The sequence below is a fragment of the Balaenoptera physalus genome, assembly GCF_965194825.1.
Source record: "Balaenoptera physalus genome assembly, chromosome: 11".
Classification (NCBI taxonomy): domain Eukaryota; kingdom Metazoa; phylum Chordata; class Mammalia; order Artiodactyla; family Balaenopteridae; genus Balaenoptera; species Balaenoptera physalus.
In genome coordinates this window covers 7,823,984-7,841,371 of record NC_138896.1, presented here as the reverse complement: position 1 = coordinate 7,841,371, position 17,388 = coordinate 7,823,984, and the positions used below count along the sequence as shown (strand labels likewise).

General features: G+C 46.3%; 1 long non-coding RNA gene across 1 annotated transcript; it reads right to left on the bottom strand.

The window, feature by feature from the left end:
* Positions 1-273: 273 nt before the first annotated feature.
* Positions 274-10,904, bottom strand: LOC309638206. The gene is made up of 2 exons (XR_014251027.1): positions 6,571-10,904; positions 274-703 (listed from the first exon to the last, which is right to left on the bottom strand). It is a non-coding gene; the product is annotated as an uncharacterized lncRNA (long non-coding RNA).
* Between the last annotated feature and the right edge of the window lie 6,484 nt (positions 10,905-17,388).

Here is a 17,388-nt window from a genome sequence, read left to right as displayed (position 1 = left end):
TGGAACGGAAGCCCAAGTGCACGTTACACGTCTCAAAAGTCTCCCTCCTTCCTACAAAATGGAGCTTGAGCAGCCTTCCTGGACCATGAAACAGCCCACTCTGATGACAGAAAAAGATAAGGGAAGCTGTGTCCTGAAGTTCATGGGGCCCCCTGAAAAGCCATGACCTGCCTCTTTCTGGATTTTTTTTTTAATTGGCAAGAGAAAGAGCTTAAGTCGCTCTTACGAGGTTACTGACTCTTGCAGCAAAAGACAGTTCCTAACAGATGTGTATTTCTTTTTTTTTTTTTTTTAATTTACTTTATTTATTTTTGGCTGTGTTGGGTCTTCATTGCTTCATGCAGGCTTTCTCTAGTTACGGCGAGCGGGGGCTACTCTTCGTTGCGGTGCGCAGACTTCTCACTGCGGTGGCTTCTCTTGTTGCGGAGCACGGGCTCTAGGCGTGAGGGCTTCAGTAGTTGTGGCACACGGGCTCAGCAGTTGTGGCTCGCAGGCTCTAGAGCGCAGGCTCAGTAGTTGTGGCTCACGGGCTTAGTTGCTCCGCAGCATGTGGGATCTTCCCAGACCAGGGCTCGAACCCGTGTCCCCTGCATTGGAAGGCGGATTCTTAACCACTGCGCCACCAGGGAAGCCCAGATGTGTATTTCTTAGAATACTTTTAGTGAGGCTAAATTGAGAACAAAATCATCCGCTTTTACACTCACTAAAAAGAGAAAAACAAGCATGGCAGCCTGTAAGAATTGGCAAAGGATAGCACAAAAGAGCTTTGAACAAAATTCCAGTAGATGGCAGTATTGGCCAACTTTTTCCTGAAAATGAACGTTCCTTTTCAAGATGTTAATTAAAATATGTTGAGCAAGTTAGATATATTTTAAATTTTCTAAACACAAACTGAATGTGTATACTCAGCCATAAAAAAAGAATGAAATGCTTCCATTTGCAACAACGTGGATGGACCTAGAGAGTGTTACGTTTAGTGAAATAAGTCACAGAAAGACAACCACTCCACGTTATCACTTATATGTGGAATCTGAAAAATAAAACAAACAAATGCATATAACAAAACAGAAACAGACTCACAGATATAGAGAACAAACTAGTTCTACGAGTGGTTACCAGTGGGGTGAGGGAAGGCGGAGATAGGGGTAGGGGATTAAGACATACAAAGTACTATGCATAAAATAAATAAGCAACAAGGATATATTGTACAGCACAGGGAAACACAGCCATTATTTTGTAATAACTTTAAATGGAGTATAACCTATAAAAATACTGAATCACTATGTTGTACATCTGAAGCAAATATAATATTGTAAATCAACTATACTTCAATTAAAAGAAGAATTGAATGTGTATTTATATGTTCTAAATTGTAAAACTAAAAAACCTTCAAGAGGTAATTACATAAGCAACAATCATATAGTAATTGCGGACTTAATTAACATTTCTGAACACTAACAAGGGCTAAGGGATTTGTCATGGACTAAATTGTGCCCTCCACCCTGTTCACATGTTGAAGTCCTTATCCTCAGGGTGACTTCCTTTGGAGACAGGGTCTTTAGGGAGATAATTAAGGTTAAATCATGGCAGGGGGGTGAGGGGTAGGGGCGAGGCGGCTAACCTACTAGGACTGGTGTTTCTGTAAGGAAAGGAAGAGACACCAGAGGTCTCTCTCTCCATGGGCACACGGAGGAAAGGCCATGTGAGGACATAGCAAGAAAGCAGGAGTCTATAAGCCAGGAAGAGAGCTCTCACCAGAAATCAACCCTGACAGCACCTTGATCTTGGACTTCTAGACTCCAGAACTGTGAGAAAGTAAATCTGTGTTATTTAAGCTGCCCAGCCTGTGGTATTTTGTACGGCAGCCCGAGCTGACTCATACAGGCTTCCCTAACATTATCTCTTTAAGTTCTCACCACCTGGAGGTAGGAATTATTATACCTCTTTAACCAAGGAGAGCCCTGAAGGTCAAAGGGAGACGTAGATTACTTAACAGAATCCAGGCTTTTCATGTGGTGAATCTGGCTAAAACTGTAGGGCTCCCTGATCTCAATGTCCCTGCTGGTTCCACCACGGTGACCTCTACGTGGCTGCAGCCACGTGTCTACTTTCTGTCTTCACTGAGCTCAACCTATCAGCCGTGTTTGACTCAGCTGTTCGCTCCCTCTTCTGGAAATGTGGCTTCCAGAGTCCATACTCAATGGTTTTCCTCCTACTTCTTTGGTTGTTCCTTTCTCAGCTGTGCTTTGTTGGTGTCCCTGGATCTCCTTGACGCTGAACATTGGAGGACCCGAGGGCTTAAGTCTTGGGCCTCTTCCCTGTTTACCTGTAAGAAGTCCCAGGTGATGTCAACCAGCCTCCTGCTAATTGCTGCAGCCTCCAAACTGGTTTTCTTGCCTCTACACTTGAGCGCCCACCGTGACACAGCAGCCAAGGTATCCCTGTTAAAACGTGAGTCAGGTCATGTCATTCTTTGGCTCAAATGCCTCCAGTGGCTCTCCTCTACCTCAGAGGAAAAGCCAAAGTCTTGATAATGGCTCACGAGGTCCTTCACTCTGTGCACCTCTACCCCCCTGCCCCTACCATTTCTCAATTTCTCTCTGGGCTGATCTGTTTTCCCTCTTTCCTTTGCTCAAGCACTCCAACCACATCAGCCAGTCCTGTTTCTGCCTCAGGGCCTTTGCACTTGTTGATTTCTCTGCCTGGAATATTTTCTTGAGCTGAGGGGCTTTGGAGTCACCTTATCCTTTGGGACATCCCTATCTAAGTTGTAAATCACAGGTCTCCCAGTACTTCTTAACTCCCTTCTTCATTTAGGTTTCTTTTTAGCCCACACCATTACCTGACATACTATATATTTTACTTATCTTGTTTATAGTATGTTTCCTTCCTCTACAATATAAACTCCACAAAGGCAGAGATTTTTGTCCTTTATTTTCACTGTTCTAGCCCCCAAATCTGGAACAGTGCGTGGCACATTGGAAGATACTCAATGAGTATAGGCCGAATAATTGAAAGAACCATACCATGTTGCCTCACCCAGACATAGTTACTAAGAACAAGCAAGGTTATTGTGCAAAGAATTCCCAGCAGCTGCCTACGTCTCACACAGAGAAAAACAAGAAAAGTTAGATGTAAACCACTACATGAAGGATTAGATGAAATGAAAACAATGATCAGACGTTGATTCTTTTTTTACTTAATTAATTTATTTATTTTTGGCTGTGTTGGTCTTCGTTTCTGTGCGAGGGCTTCCTCTAGTTGCGGCGAGCGGGGGCCACTCTTCATCGCGGTGCGCGGGCCTCTCACTATCACGGTCTCTCTTGTTGTGGAGCACAGGCTCAGTAGTTGTGGCTCATGGGCCTCATTGCTCTGCGGCATGTGGGATCTTCCCAGAGCAGGGCTCGAACCCATGTCCCCTGCATTGGCAGGCAGACTCTCAACCACTGCGCCACCAGGGAAGCCCCGACATTGAGGATTCTTAAGCATTGCCATAAGCTAAAGAAAAACAATCAAACCTCTGGAGACATTGGAAAATAGGATAAATTGTAAATTTATTGGTTTTTACCATTGCAGTGTGGAAAGACAAAAGGAAGAATGGGTCAGCTTCTTGTGGTCTTCCTGGCCCAGGTATCCATGGCTAAAGTAAATGTATCGTTTATCTGACTTTTGTGCATGTAAATATCCAAATACAATATTCTTACATGCTTAGAGGATTTTGTAGACAACGAATAGCATTGTAAGACTAATCCTCTTTTTAAAAAAATACAACAGCAGACTTTCCTGTAAAGATTATTGTATAGAATCCACTCATAGTATAAAATAAATAAATAAATAAAATTCAAAAATTCAAAAAAAAAATCCACTCATAGGCTTGTATGAATTAGTTCCCTTAAGGAAAAGTCATAATTTTTATGATATCCCTGCATATTATTGGCCTGTGTTTATATAGCTGTCTTCAGTGAAGCCAATAATGTGATTAAGTGGCATATCATCTCCATGTCAGGTGGAAGTTACCCAGATTTTACGTTAGGATATAGAGTGAAATACAAAGAGATGAAAAGGTTTTGCTTAATAATGATGACTCTTAAATAGGATTGAGTCTCTCACATACCAAATTGTTTACTTAGCTAGAGTCCATCTGAAGGTGGCGAAATACATTGGACAATGTCTTCTAGTGCTGTGACTTGAGGTTTCTTAGTTGTATGTTTCATTTTTAGAAGCATTGTTTCCAGGCTGTGTTGTTTTGGAACTCATCTGACAGATACATGAATCTGACTCCAGGGGCTTTTAGAGCTGGAAGGGGCCTCAGATAATCGGAGCCACACTCTTGCTTTACAAGTCGGGAAATGTGACCTGGAGACATGAAGCAACTTGCCCAAGGACGTTACAGGTAGCTTGTGGCGAAACTGACACTAGAATCCCATTCTTCCAATTCCAGTCTCGATCTCTTTCCTTTATCCCATGCTACTCAGAAAACCCACCAACGTTCCAAAACACTGTAAATTGAGCATTGCCTTACCTGTGACAGTAGCGATTTTCAGAGGGATATATGTATTGTATTTAAACGGATCATATGGCTTTGGGGAAGAATGGGCACAGCATGAGAATGGGGACTGACATCTGAGAATCATTGTAGAAACGACAAAACCCTCGTAAGGAAAAGTGGATCGCATATAGTCCTGGCACCTTAATCCTCCACCAAATTGCACTGTCACTCTGAAGGTGATTACCTCATGCCTGTCCTCTGCATGTGGCTCTAAGGACACATATCTGTGGCTCTCACCCCACACTTCTGATTATAGTTGGTAAAAATGTTTATAAATTTCATTGGTTTCTTGGTACACAGAAAAAGTTGAATAACAGAACTATTAGTACTTAGGTAAGGACACATGAATATTTTCTGCAGCATAAATCTGTTTTCTACTCAGCTAGATATTAGGCCATCTGGTAATGGAAAAAATGTTTGGAAATCCACCTAAGTTAACCTTAAGTGTTGCATTGCCTGCCTTTGGGGTTTGAATTTTTAAGTTTCATATTGTAATAGATAGTGATCAGACCAAAAGTAATAACTCCGTTTTATATATATATATATATGTATCTCCACATAAGTGAGGGTACACATGCATAAAATTCACATAGCAAGACACATGTGGTACTAACAAGAATGGTAGACTCAAGTTCCTCCAAGCAACTAGGGATACACGTTGTTTTATCAGGCATAGTGTGCTAGCATGTTAATATTCTAGCACTAATATATGATATTCAAAGTAGAGTTCATAAATCTGAGTACGACGCAGAATCCTGTGCATTAAATGCATAACTATTGCATTAATGTTTCATGTGTGCAAAGAATAAGATACAAAGGAAAAGAGTTAAAGGGTTTCACGGTACATCAAGTGGTAATGCGTACACTAATGATGAAAATGACGACAAAAGCTAAAGTGCAAAAGAAGGCCTCAAAAGCACCTCTTTAAAAGAAAAACAGGGCTTCCCTGGTGGCACAGTGGTTAAGAACCCGCCTGCCAGTGCAGGAGACACGGGTTCGAGCCCTGGTCCGGGAAGATCCCACATGCCGCAGAGCAACTAGCCCATGCGCCACAACTACTGAAGCCTGTGCTCTAGAGACCACGAGCCACAAGTACTGAGCCCGCGTGCCACAACCACTGAAGCCCATGAGCCTAGAGCCTGTGCTCCACAACAAGAGAAGCCACCACAATGAGAAGCCTGTGCACTGCAACAAAGAGTTGCCCCCACTTGCCACAACTAGAGAAAGCCTGTGCACAGCAACGAAGACCCAGCATAGCCAAAAATAAATAAATTAATTAATTAAAAAAAAAAAAAAAAAAGAAAAACAGATTTCAGTACAGTTTTCAAGCATTTCGACCACTAAAGCTAAACAGTTCTTAAGAAACAGTCGAAAAACTTGATAGTAAAACCTTAATGATTTATATGTTCAAGGCAAGTGGTAATAAAGTTTATATCACTAATAATCACACAGAAGATACTGGTAGTAAAAAAAATATAACGATTGTACATATTAGGACAGGTTGAGAATTAAGTTTGTATGAATTGTAAGAAAAAACTTTTTCCTTTTTAGGTTTAATTTTACTCAGGTCAAATAAGAAATTTCCCACTTGTTGGTTATCTCTGCCCCAGTCCTTGTTTGATATTTACAAATGAACGAACTGGTTTAGTTTGAAGAGCAAAGTGAAAGAAATAATATTCTGAAATTATATTCTCACACATTTTACCTGTAAACATATACACATCCGTACAAAATTCTACTTACAAAATGTCCCTGTAGAATACTAGCAAAACCCCATGGGATCTCGCAGGTTCCAAGGACATGGTTTGAAGAACCCAATTTAAGATATGTGTGCCTACTTTTTTCGTAACTATCAGTGTATCGGTTAAGATGATTAGGGTTCAACTAAACAAAATGTCTTTTACTCACATGCTCAAATAAGTTCTGAGGTAGGATGCTACAGAGTCAGTTAATTTGGCAGCTTAAAAAAAAACATTAAAGACTTAGAATTCTTTCCTTCTTTCCATTCTGCTATACCTTACTTGTGGTAGCTTCCTTCATGGTTACAAGGTGGCTGCAGCAGCTCCAGACGTCACATCCCTTATATCCCCCAGGGTGACACCCAAAACCTAGAAGAGAAGTTAAGGGCATAACCTTATTTTCTACTCCTTTCTAAGAGTGAAGAAAACTATCCCAAACACCCCACCCCCAATCAGATTGTTCCTTATAAGACTGAAAATTGCATCACGTGCTCATTCCTAAACCAATCACCAGAGAAAGAAGTAGACCGATCATAGCTGGCTTAAATAAGTGATTCTCAACCCAGGCTGCACACTAGCATCACTTGGCGAGTTTTCAAAAACTGTCAAACTCTAGACCAATTAATGAGAATCTCTGGAGGTGGGCCTGGGCCTCAGTATTTTCAAAGAGCTCCCCAGAAGATTCTGATGAACAGAGGGGTGACCACACCTGTTAGAATGGCTACTATCAAAAAGAGAAAAAATAACACATGTTGGTGAGGATGTGGAGAAAAGGGAACCTTTGTGCCTTGTTGGTGGGAATATAAATTGGTGTGGCCATTATGGAAAACAGTCTGAAGGTCCCTCAAAAAATTAAAAATACAACTACCATATGATCCAGTAATTCCTTTTCTGGGTATTGATTCAAAGAAATCTAAAACACTAACGTGAAAAGATATATGCACCCTCATGTTCATTACAGCATTATTTATAATAGCCAAGATATGGAAACGACCTAAGTGTCCATCAGTTGATGAAAGGATAAAGCAAGTGTGAGATTTATATATAAATGGATATTATTCATTTATTTATTCATGTATTATCATAAATACAATATTATTCATCCATAAAAAAGGAAATCCTGCCATTTGCAACAATGTGGATGGACCTTGAGGGCATTATGTTGAGTGTAATCAGACAAAGAAAGACAACTACTGTATGATCTCACTTATAAGTGGAATCTAAAAAAATAACAAACAAACAAACAAACAAAGAGCTCACAGATACAGAGAACAGATAGGTGGTTTCCAGAGCGGGAGATGGGGGTGAGCAAAACAGGTGGAGGGGGTCAGAAGGGACAAAATTTTAGTTATAAAATGAATAAGTCCTGGGGATGTAATGCACAATATGGCGACTAGAGCTAATAACACTGAACTGCATATTTGAAAGTTGCTAAGAGAGAAGATCTTCAAAGTTCTCATCACAAGAAAAGAAATGTGTAACTGTGCATGGTGATGGGTGTTAACTAAACTTATTATGATGATCATTTCACAATATATACAAATATCAAATCATTATGTTGTACACCTGAAACTAATATAATATCGTATGTCAATTATACCTCAATAATAATTTAAAAAATAGTAATAATAAAACAAAAACTTCTGAATAAAAGAAAATAGTGAGGGGTGAGAAGCAGTGAATAGTCTAACTCTTAGATGAATCAAGATTCATCCCCTTGGGTAAGGGAGGGACCAGCCTCCGTTCTTGAGATGTGTTTCGGTTGCCTGATAACTGAACAAAACTGGGGTTCTGTTAACAAGGAAGTAAGGAGAGAATGGCTTTGCCAGGTTGATCGTGGCACTACGGACAAGATTTAAGAACTAGTCAGAGCTTTAGAAGCACCTGTCACTGATACATATTATAAACACTGAAGATGATTTTCATTTTTGAAGTCACATCAGTCTACGGCCTAATCATTGACCATAAGAGAAAATGAATTCCTTCCTGTTTCTTGGGCTCAGAGCGACTCAGACATTGAGAAGCAGGTTTGTCAAGATGACAGAGGACCAAGGTAATGCATTTCAGTGATGAAACAGGAAATTCATTCATGAGTTTTGGGCATACCTCCAAAGTGACTGCTTAGCCAGAAACGGGATAGCTAGTTTTTCCTACTTCTGTTTTATTATCCTCAATGAGAATGGCCAAATATTAGATTAGAGAGGAACTTAGAGAAAATCTGGCTCTTACACTCCCCCCATCCTGCCAACCTGCCACCCATTTTAATATTAGAAGAGACTGGGGCACAGAGAAGTTACACAATTACTGGAGATTACATCAGGAGTCTGTGGCAAAAGTAAGACCTTTTCTCCTGCCCCGCCTTTGGTGCTCGTTCTTACAATAATTAGAGAGTTTCTCTGATTGTAGTTCTGTCTATCTAAACTGCATAGGAGGGGCTAAATAAACATGATTTAGGTTTAAGACTCAGTTTTCTAAAGGGACACATGGGGGCAGCAAATGTTTAGAAAAGAAATTACACTTCTAACTTGTGCAGGCTGTATATATATATTGAGAAAAGGTTTGGAAATGGGATATTTGGGGGGGGTTGGTTTGTTTATTGGATGGTATTGACATTGCTTACGATCCATATGTTACAACGTGGTATTGGGGATTTCAGAGAAAGTGGTAGTCACCATGATTCAGTTTTGCTTCCAAATGTGCCCCTGCAAAGAGATTATGAAAAGCACCGTTTATCACTAGAAAGCGTGTCTTCGGAATGTTTATTAATATTGAGCCACACCTTCCTTATAGAAGTTAACGAGATTTTGTGTCACACAGACTGGAGTAAGTATAGAAGAACTTACTGGTGAAGATTTCCTTTAGCTACTGTAATAACCCATTTTCATTGCTATGATGACTGATGAATAAAACATTTTCTTTTTGCGGTTACTTCTATTTTTTATTTCCCCACTCATTTATCGTTTTCTTTCTTATCATCAGTTGTTTCTTATTACTCTCAGTAACTCCCAAATAGTGATATCTGAGGAATTATTCCCACTCTCCTTCTATCACACATTATTCAAAGTGAAATTATCATATTGGAATTTTGTGCCATAAAATATCAGGCATGTGTCTAGATAATGTTCAAGAGACATTAAACAAACAGGTAACTGCAGGCATATTCAGACCAGAAGTTTACATTTTCTGGTTTTCTTGTGATTTCAGTGGAGGTGGCACTCATTCATGGGAAAGAGTCACCAATGAAAAGTCAACATTAGACTCAAGAGCCATTTCTCGGACATCTTCCAGAATCAAGGCTTTGGAGGTCATTTCTATCAACACTGGTTGTTTCCCATCTGCACTTAACAATGGACACATAGGTCATATTTAATCCCAACCCCTTTAAAGCAGACTGGATGCTTGAGTTTACAAAGATTTAGTCAAAAAGGTATCTTAATTCAGGCTTTTAATGCTGAGCACAATCAGGACACAGTGTCATGGAGTAAGTCAGTAGGGAACAGATGTGATGAAGAGAAGAGCTCCAGCCTGGACACCTAGTTCTTCTGACCCCTTTGGCCGTTACCAGGCTGAATGGTGCTGGCCTTAGTATACACACCTGTACTGGGCTCAGAAGACATACATTTGTGGTGAAGATCATTATGATGAGAGCACTAAGGCTCTAAAATTCTGTGATTCTGATTGTTTCTTTCTCAGTATATAGCTGTGGAAAGATACTGAGTTTTCTCTCTCTGGGAGGTTTGAGTCTGGCTGCCCTTGAATATCACAAGTCAGATTTTCTCTATCTAAGTGCTGGCATTGGGACACACCAGAACTGCCAAGGCCAGGAAATCCTATTGTTTGAAGACGTTTTGCTTTGTGAGCTCCTCTTTCTAGTAGTAAAAGAAAAAGCAAAAAAAAAAAAAAAAAAAAAGTATTTAAAATCTTGTCAATATCCTGGGGTTTTTTTTTTTTTGTATAAATATTTGAATGCAATAATGTAAAATGGATATGCATTTTTTACATATTTTACTTAACATGGATTTTATACAATGGTTGCTAGAATGCTCTAACAATGAAAAGAGAAAAATATGTATTTGGACAGTCTTTAGGTATTTCTCCTTTATTCAGTACACTTAAGAGGATCATTCAAGCTGTAGTTTTTAAATTAAAAAAAAAATTAAGATAACTGGAAATTAAAAGCAGTCAAATGCTATTATCATCTGAGTCTTTGTTCAACTAGGTGTCTCGACAATTTCACCTTTAGAAGTTCCTGAGGCAAATGAAAACCAGTTATTCAAAATTAGAAATAAAATATTTAAACCAAAGACCACAGTTAACTTAATACCCTGTAACTTTGGTATTTTAACTAGTAATTCTCAAAAGGAAGAGTCAGGTCAGAAACAGAACTGTGTGTATAAATTGTCAGGTTCTGGTGTTTGTTTTCAATCACTTCTCAAGGAAAAACTTCCTTTTCATTCTTCTCAGCACCACCTTTCAGAGAAAAATTCTATAATTCTCATATCCACAATGTTGGGACTGAAATGATCTAATTAGAAAGGCTGTTCATACAATTTATGTTGTAAGATTCAGAAAGAATACATTTTGAGTTTGGAAACAGATGAAATGTACCACGTCCATTTTTTTTTTTTCCACGTCCATTTTTTTAAAAAAAAACTTATGTATTTGACCTGGCCTTGTTTTAAATTGTCAACTTAAATTTCTAATGCAACTTGCAACGTTGAAAGGAGTACAGAAAAACACAATGCCATTTGAACAATGCCTCTCCAAGATTCCAGAGCCATGTTAAGTATTGTTTTATTTTGAAAAAATAATGATTTCAAAAAAACCAAAAAAACAAAACCAAACACCTCGTTAGACTCAAGAAGAAAGATACCTGCACCTTTGACTGTTGAGTATGTAATTGGAAATCCAGAGGAGGCTGGCCTGTTATTTTGAGATACTTGATAAATAGTCTTGCACAGCCTCAAAACGCTCACAGCAGAGCACTTTCATGCAGTGCAAGCCTTTCAGCATCATGTGCAAAAGCAGTGAAGCTGCATTATTAAGAAATCACAAGACATTAAGACACGGAAGTCTGGCAGGTTTTAATGGCAGCCGACGTTTGCTCTTTTAAAGTCTGTGGTCGCGTGAAAAAGCAGTGGAGTTTGGTGTCTGCGGGTCCCGTGGAGCGCATCTTCGGGAGCTTCCTTCGGGAAAAGGCAAAGCGAGTGTCGCCACTTTTTAAAGGAAGGCCTTACCTCGTACTGTATTTCTAAATTAAACTGACAGGACAGGTCCTGGAGAAAATCTCAGAGCACGCATTTCAGCCTGTTCCGCCAATAGGCAACTAAGACAAACTGAAAGTAAACGGAGCCTCGTCTGAGTCGATCCAAGACCCGGGACCGCTCCGGGCAGCGGGCGATGGGGCGAACTTGAAGGACCTGCACGAAGGGAACCGGGACTGAGCCCTCGCCGCTGCCCGGCTCTGCACGGCAGAAAGTTCGAGGCTCCGTTCCCAGACTTGCAGGAGACTTGCATCAGCTGAGGAGACTCTCTGTCTCCACCGGCCGCTAAATTCTGAGTGGAGATGAGCCCCATCGGCTCCCCGCCCCCGGCCCGCCCGGGTTTGGCGCCAGAGCGCCCTCCCGACCGAGGGCCGCGCGTCGCGGGGACCGTCCTGCTGGCCGGGCGCCCCTCGTCCCCGGACCTGGGAGCTCACCCGGGCGGCGGCGGCGGCGGCGTTGCGATCCTGAGCGCGCGGCTCGCCAGCGGCCACCGCGCGTCCCCTCGCGCCGCCCACCTGATTGCCCAGATGTGTTTCCAAGAAAAGCCACTTGTATGTAGCCGGAAGGGTGACCGGGCCCCACCCGGGCACACACCCTCCTCTAGATGTCACGGCCCGAGGGACAGCTGCGGTGAAGCCCCGAGGGCCGGGCGCGCTCGCCGGGCTGCGAGCCTGCAGCCAGTACCGCCCGGGAGCCGCCCCCCAGCCAGCTCGGCGCACTTTGGGTCCAACTACCGCGAACTTGCCCTCGGGGCAGCCGGAGGAGGCCCAAGGGCGCTGCGACGGAGTGCGCACCTGCTCGGCAAACTTAACCCGACGAGGCTGGGGGTAGGAGGGAGCGAAGGGCGGAGATGTCCCTCCGCAGACGCAGGAAGAAGTCGGCGGCGACTGCAGGATTCGCGGTTTTCGGACTTGAGAGTCACAGGACTCGCACGTGGTCTGAGCGAGCGAGACTGACACGCCAAGTAGGGTTCGAGGAGTTGGGAGCGGGGAGAGAAGGGCTGGACGAGGGAAGACTCGGGAAGAAGAGGAAGCCCAGAGCTCAGAGTCCCATCTGACCCCAAGAAAAACCCAGGTGTGGTTCTAAACCTGTACCCCGCGGAAACAGCAGACGCCAGCCGAGAGAGGCGGGGGAACGCTGGCTCGTAGGCTCTTGTTTCGCGGCGATGTTGAACTTGTTGTCAAGTTGGTGAATTCTAATGCAAGTTGCTTGAGAGATTTACCCCTCACCATACCTAGGACTGAGACACGCCCTGTTTTCCCGAAGACCGGACAGCTAAAGGTGGGGTCTCAAGTCCTTCACAAGGCCGAAGATGAAGGATGGATGCAGATTGGAAAGTCAGCCCCCGAACTCTGCCTCAGATAGAGGCACACATTTCCCTAGGCCAGTAGTTCTCAAGTTTGAGCGTGCACGAGCATCGCTGGAAGCTACTGTGCTCCTGGCTGGGCCCCCACCCTCAGAGTTTTCAGTAGAGCTAAAGTGACGCGTGAGAATTTGCCTTTCTAGTAAGTTCCTAGGTGATGCTGATCTTGCTGGTCTCTGGACGGCACTTTGAGAGCCACTGCCTAAGCCATTGGCTCTCAAATTTGACTGCACAGTGCAATCACCTGGAATACTTAAAAAAATATTTATGCTTGGGTCCTACCCTCAGAAGTTCTGATTCAACTGATTTGGGTGCCACTTGGGCATCAGGATTTTAAAACTCTTCAGGTGATTCTAACATACAGCAAAGTTCGAACACTACTGCCTTAAATCATCCATCGCCCCAGACAACTTTTGTGGGGGAAGAGGGGACAGGGACCTTCTCCCAGCCTGCTCTTGGTGACTTTGCTGGCTTTGGAGCTAGCTTCCCAGTCTTTGGAAAGGAAAAGCCTTTGCCTTACAGATGTTTTGCCACTGACACAAGCACGATGTTGAACGTCCGCTTTTATCAACCATACAGGAATTATAAAGGATGCAACAATTCTCCCCAAGGCCTTAAGGACGCAATGATAATGTAACATTGATAATTCTGCCTGCACTGTTTGGAAGCCCCTTCAGACACCGGGGCTCAGGATCTTCCATCGGGAGCAAGAGAGGTCTCTCAGGGTTAGTGATGACAGACTTTTCAGTCCGGACCTATGGAGAATGAGAGTCCCAAATCCAGACTGGATCATAGGCACTGCATCCAAACTGGCCAAACGCTGACCTGCCCCGTTAATATTGGCTCTGGGGAAATCTCACTGGCCTCTGGCTGGAAGAGTGGGAGTGAGTGGGCGTGGTATTGGGTGTCCAGGATCGCTCGTGCGTGAACCCAAACTCCGGCCATATTGTGTTGAGTTACCGATACCAAGACTGAAGGGTGGGGATGAGGGTGGGAAAGCGTGTTCTCTTCACCTTTCGGAAGGGCCACGCGAGAGGCAGAGGCACCCCGCTGTGAATGGTTTGGCTGCCTGGAGGGTTTCTCACCTCATTCTAGACCAGCCAGGACAGGGATGGAGATAATAACCCAAGAGACCGGGTCCTCACAGGGATTATAACTTCCCAAGACTTCTGCCTTTCCTGGCCTTTTGGCGTGTACTTAACCCTCCCCCCATCCAGAAGCAAGTGCACGGGGGGCGCATGGGGGGTAAGGGGAGCAGAATCCTCCCCCGCTAGTTAGGAACTCCGGGAGACTATCCTTTGGGCCGTGCAGTGCCCCTGTGGGAGAAAGAGATCAAAAGGGACCCTGGAGTTTCCCAGAACGCCCTCTTTTCCCTCTGTGCCCGTCTATGGCGGTGCTGGGGGCCGTTGCTTTGGAGCGTCTTGGAAGACACCAGGAAAGTAGACATTGGAGTGGAGGAGCTGCAGATGGGCGGATTCCACAGAGTCCAGAGGGCGATTCGGCGCTCTGCCGGGCGCCGTCCTAGCCTGGGCTCCCCTGTCACACCGCCGCGCCAGCGTGCGGACTACCCTCTGCGTCCCTGGCCTGGAGGGTCACGGCGTGTCCAAGCGATTTTCCCTGGAAAAGAGTTAGGAGGGCTCCCCTTTCCTTTGCGCGCTGCCGCCCCCGCTTTCCGCCCCCCTCCCCCGCGCGAACACACAACACACGCACGCACGCACACACACACACACAGGCACACACTTCGCGCGCTTCTTCGCTGGGGTTTCCCTGCGGGGCAGATTACTTTATGACAGGGTGTGATAAGTGGTGATTTTGTTCCTCTTTTGATGGCAGGATTGCTTTGTAAACAGAAGCGCAAACTCGTTCCGATAGTGGTTCCGCACCAGTGCGCGGCGGCAGCCCTGGCGCAGCGGGCGGCGGGGGCCGCGGCTGCACCTGTCGCCTGGGTCCGGGAGGGACCCGGGCCGCGCTGGGCGGGGGCGCACCGCGCGATCCTCTGGCCTCCAGGCCGTCTCGGCTTTCGGCCTCTGGGCCGCCGGGCTTGCTGCGCATCTCAGGCCTGCTGTACCCATTGCTCCAAGAACTCCCAACTGCAAGTGCGTGCCTGGAGGGGCCGCGGTGGGCGCACGTCAGCTCGCGGGGCCGCCCTTCTGCCCTCTCCCTGGCACCTATGGTAAGAGGTTTGGCTTCTTTCTTCTGTGGTTACTGGTAACCTTATTCCTTTGACCTAGCCCAACTGGAGATTTGAGGGGGCTTTTGTGAGCTGCAGGGAGGAATCGCTCAAGGTGAAGGCCTCAGGTCTTGGCGCGGCAGGACGCCGCTCAATTCCCCTCAACCTTTTCCCCTGAGTGGTCCAGCCCTCTCCTTCCCTGTTCAGCCTGGGTGCCAGTTTACCCTCGGAGGGACCCAGGAAAGACCCCAAGTTGACTTAGGCTCTCTCAGGCCCAACGGGCGTGGAAGGTGAGCCTCTGCTGGAGGAGAGGCGCTAGGCGCAGCGGGTGGTCACTCATTCTTTCCCAGTAACCCCGACTCCTCTAAGGGGAAGGCGAAGCTGGCCGCCGAAGGCCTGAACTTCCGAGTTAACACATTGCTCAGGTCTAGGCTTCCAAATCCCTTAAGGAGCCTCAAGTGCGGCCCTGGGGGTTTGGCACTTGAATGAAAATATGGGAAGGTTCCTGGAGGTTCTGGGGTGGAGTGAACGCCCCTCCAGCAGAGCTTTTGCCCTGAGGGAAAGATTGTTCCCGGTGCAACTTTGGGGGTGATGGAGCTGGGAGCGGGGGTTTACGGGTACAGAAGTAGATTCCACCCAGCTATCCCGGGACACCAGGGGCCTCAGAAAACCTGAGCTCAGCATTATCTGAAGCCGGGAGCTCTCTGCAACCTGACACCAAGTCATGCCACTCCTTCCCGAAGCTCAGGGCGCCTGCACTGAGCAGCGCACAAAAAAGTTTTGCGATTGGGCTGAGAGAGTCCCAGGACCTGTTCGCTGCGGAACCTGCTCTGTGGTAGCAGCGCCGGGAGGGGGAAGGGCATTCCTGCAGACCTCCCTCTCCTAACCCGGTAAAAAAAAGGAGAGAGAGAGAGACGAAAGCCCAAGTTTTCCCTGATTTGCAAGAGGCCTGAGGCCGAAGTTCTGGAGACTGCTTGGGTACTGCGACAGTCGCCCAGAGCAGTTAGTGGCCGTGGGCCTGCCCTGGCCCTGGGCGCAGCTGGCACACTGGGGAGGCTGCCTGGAGCCTGGGCGCTGGATGAAGCTGTGAGGGGGTCCCCTCCCTCTCCTCGCCCCCCAGGGCTCCTTCCTGGAGGCGGCAGGATCAGGAGGTTCGGAGCTACGGAGGAGGTCGAGGTGGAGAAAGGCCCCGCGGGGCGAAGCAGGTGTCTGTGGAGCAAGGGGGAGGGCGCACACTCGGGAAGACCGGGGTTGCGAGGAGGCAGTCGCAGGAGGCGCCCTGAGCCACAGCGTCCGGCTGCCGTGCGAAAAGGGAAGCAGCGATGGCGTTGACACTAACTAGACGTGAACCGGTCTCGGGTGCTCCGAGCGGGGGGACGGAAGCGGGGCAGCACGTCCCCGGGCAGGCTGCGCGGCCTCGGCGCACCACGCGCGTGCCGTGCTGAGCGCTTTGCGTCCATTCTCCCGGCCAAGTCTCACAACAAATTCCCCATTTTACAAAGGAGCCAACTGACGTTCATTCGAGTTCAGTCACTTGCCCTAGATCACTCATCTGGTAAATGTCAACGACTAAGCTGAGTTTGGACCCCAGGTGGTCGTACTCCAGAGCTAGATTCTCGCTCCCGGCCGCTGCCGGATTCCTCGCGTCCCTCCCCGCTTCTCTCCCCTGCCGCCACCCTGGTCCCCGCCCCAGGCATCTGAGCGGACACCAGCGGCCCTCACGCCCAAGGCCTGGGCTGCTTCACTTCCAAGTCGTCCTTCCACGTCCATGCAACCCTGCACAGCGGCTTGGCTTCGCACCTAAGCACACTAGCGACTTTGCCTCCCCTCCCCTCCAAAAATGTACCAAAGTTGGAGTTGGCACTCTTCTCGCCCCGCCCCGGCCCTAGCAACAGCCCTCCGGTCCTTCCCGGGCTGGGCCTGGCCCAGCCAGCCGGGTCCCAGGTCCCTCCGGCTCTTGCACCCGTAAGAGGGAGAAGCCCGGCTGCCGGGGCCTGAAACCGCGCTCGTTTCTAAGGCAGCACAGCACCTCCCGCCGGAGTCTCGCAGAGCTACAGGCGGGTCCTACGCGTGTGTCCTGCGCTCTGGAGAATTCGGCTTCCACCAAACTATTTCGACAGCTAGAAAAAGCCGGAGAAGTTAAATATAGGCAGGAATGGGTTAAAAACGCCATAATTTAAGGTATTTAAAATTCGCAAGGAAAAAAACAAAACAAAACACCTGCAAACAAAACCCACACTTGTTGAACAAGGTTCTAAGGCAGGTCCAAGAAAGTTTCCAATCAACCAGAGAATCGGCACCGG